This window comes from Aplysia californica, unplaced genomic scaffold, assembly GCF_000002075.1.
Source record: "Aplysia californica isolate F4 #8 unplaced genomic scaffold, AplCal3.0 scaffold00564, whole genome shotgun sequence".
NCBI classification, from domain to species: Eukaryota; Metazoa; Mollusca; class Gastropoda; order Aplysiida; family Aplysiidae; genus Aplysia; species Aplysia californica.
Window position 1 is genome coordinate 241,405 of NW_004797834.1, and position 3,454 is coordinate 244,858.

A 3,454-nucleotide genomic window follows, 5' to 3' on the forward strand; every position below is an offset into this window, starting at 1 on the left:
CCCCTTTCTACTATAAAAAAAATTAACAACCCACCCACCCACCAAACAAACAACAACGACAACCAGCTTGAAGGAAGGGCTGAGAAGGTTAGGATATCCTGAGCTTTTATCGCACTGTTGACTCAAAAACAGATCAATGAACTTTTGAACGAATGCATAGAAAAAGAAGGCCGAAGGAAGGCAGAAAGCGCTGTCTGTTACTTCGTGTAACCGCGGGCAACAAGGCGGACTGTTCTTTTTTCTGCTTGTCACGTCTGGGGTTTTTATGTGTTTTTTTTTTTTGTTTTTTTTTGGTCTTGTTTTTTTTTTTTTTTTTTTTTTTTTTTAAGTTCCAAATTGGGAGCACCTACTAACTTACTTTTGCCTACCTTACTTTTACTGTCCTCTTGTACTTCTTCTTATCACGTCTGGTTTTAAGTTCCGAATTGGGAGTGGGGGACTAAACTTTAGACCTACTTACTTACTTTTGCATACCTTACTTTTATTGTCCTCTTGTACCGCAAGGTGTCGATGGGAGATACAGGACGCGGACCAGGTGTGTTGCCTTTGGGTTACCATGTTCTCTTTCCTTTGCAGTGTTTGCTTATACACATACTAGAAAAGGGCGATGGACTATGCAGATGTCTGCGCTCAACGCCCACGCCCAATTTAGGATCTTTTAGGAAAATGGGTTAGGGGTTTATCCGGGGGGGGGGGGGGGGAGGGGGTTGATATGTGGGGGCCCAAGGAGAGATAGAGAGAGTGAGGGGGGGGGGGGAATTGAAAGAGTGTGTTTATTTTTCGCATTCTTGACTCACAAACAGATGAAAATACTAATAAACAAATGCATAGAAAGAGTAGACAGAGCGAAAGCACCAAGGCGAGTCATTCTACCTTCTGTTTGTCGCATCCGGATTTTTAAAAAATTAGTAAGTTCTAATTAGCCGAAAAGGGAAGCGGAAAGGGGGGGGGGGGGTTTCAAACGTTTATTTTTTCCAGAAGAAGAGGGAGTAACTTGTGCAATGGGCTCTGCAAATGCCCGTGCTCTGTATCTTTGGCCTTTTTTTAAAAAGAATGAGTTAGGAGGTGATGATTGAGCGAGTGGGACTCGGAGGGGAGGGGAGAGGTTAAGAGGGTTGGTGTCTTCTGAACTTTTATCGCATTCTTGACTCAAAAACAGATGAAAGAACTAATGAATGAACGCAAAGAAAGAGTAGGCAGAGCGAGGGGGGGAAAGCGTTGCCTGATACGAGGAGTAACCCCGAGCAACAAGGCGAGCTACTCTGCCTTCTGCTTGTCACATCCGTTTTTTTATCCACGCGTTTCGGGTCGGTTTCTCTCAAACGTCTTCTGTGTTTGGAGGTTTTTGTCTTGTACCTCTCCGGCCGCCCCCAGGCGTGGCAGGCCCGGTAAATCATTCCTTGTTTAGAGATGTGAGGACCCGCCAGGTGTGAGGTGTCCATGTCCTTGTTGGCCACTGGAAAGTTCGGTTAACTGCATGCCGTTTAGTTGCACGTGCTGTCTGTTCGGTTTTTGTCGGTATTATGTTTTTTTTTAAAGTTTAAAACAAATTATGCTTCGTTTTTGCACTGAATGAACGTTGCGGAATCCGTCAATTCAAATACACAATTACACACACACACACACACACACACACACACACACACACACACACACACACACACACACACACACACACACACGCACACACACACACACACTCACAAACACACACACACACACACTCACAAACACACACACACATATATATCATATAATATATACATATATTTGTATATATATACATACATATACAATGTATAATATATATATATTATATATAATATAATAAAACACATACATGCAGAGAGGGAGCTGGAGGGAGGGAGAGAGAGAGAGACAGAGAGTCACAGAGAAACAGAGACAAACAGAGACAGACAGAGACAGACAGAGACAGGGAGTCACAGAGAAACAGAGACAGACAGAGACAGACAGAGACAGAGAGTCACAGAGAAACAGAGACAGACAAGACAGACAGAGACAGACAGAGACAGAGACAGAGAAAAAAACTCAGGGAGAGAATGAGAGAGGGGAGGGGGCTTGAAAACTAGATGTTTAACCATGAGGGACTCAGCTATTATAATCTGGTAAGCCAAAAGCTCTTAATGGTCTCATAGTATTCGAACACCTCCCGGAGAATAATTATGTAGCATGTGTGTTTTACAGAACGTTTAAGGCGTAGTATATTCCAGAGTCGGACCTTTGGCGTAAATGGTATAAAGCTCACTTTGGTAATTAACATTATGCAAATTGTCATTTATTGAGTTTATGCTTGATAGAGATTATTGTAGTGAAAATGTTCAAACATTAACGTTAAGCGGTAAAGCGCTTTGGCGTCTCATTCAGAAGATCTGAGTTCAATTTTCTGTGTGTAGAAAATTTTGATTTAGTATCTCCGTCGTTATGCTTCAATATTTTTATCGCTCTCGGTCCCGGTTGGCCCTGTAAGGCAGGGTAAAGGTCTGTCTCCTAAATGATTTTAATTGTGTTGATGGAATGGAGGCGTAAAAACACTACTCAGGAGAAACAAACACATGAGCAAAAAAAATCTTAAGAAAATCTTTCTATACGTCTTTCCTACCTCATCAAACGTTCGCTTTGTGATTTTCAGAAAAACTCCAAGATAGCGTTCAACGCCGTTTTACGGTGTTTTCTCCTTTAAAGCGCGTTTTGTTCTGCGTTATAAAATAGTACGTTTTCAATTAAACGAATTGTCTGCTTGTCGGGTCTGACGCCTAAAAAGTATTTCAGCCTTTGTACTGTGTCTTTTCGTATCTGTGTGCACATTTATTTGTCATTATTATTTATTTATGAGGTATGCATTTGAGTTCTCATAGCCATTGTGGGTTGGGTTGTTTTTTTTGGTTTGTTTTTTGTTTTTTTGTTTTTTGTTTTGTTTTGTTTGTTTCTTTTGGGTTTTTTTTTGGGGGGGGGGGGGGGGGGGCAAAAGCTTGCTATTGTGGTACTCTCAAATTCTTCTCCATCGGTGTTCGGAGTTTCTTAATATTTTCTTACTTTTTTGAGTCTCTATAAATGTATAATATTATTATCTTATACTGTTGTTGAAAGGTTCAGTAAATTTTCATTGCTCTTAAATGGAACAAAAATGACTGAACAAAAGAAAATGAGAAGAAAGACAATTCCGATGTGCTGTTGTAAATTTATGTTACGGTACTATTTCACTATTTATCTTGCTCAATTCATATCTCTCTCTCTCTCTCTCTCTCTCTCTTTCTCTCTCTCTCTCTCTCTCTCTCTCTTTCTCTCTCTCTCTCTCTCTCTCTCTCTCTCTCTCTTTCACACACACACACACACACACACACACACACACACACACACACACACACACACACACACACACTCTCTCTCTCTCTCTCTCTCTGTCTCTCTCTCTCTCTCTCTCTCTCTCTCTCTC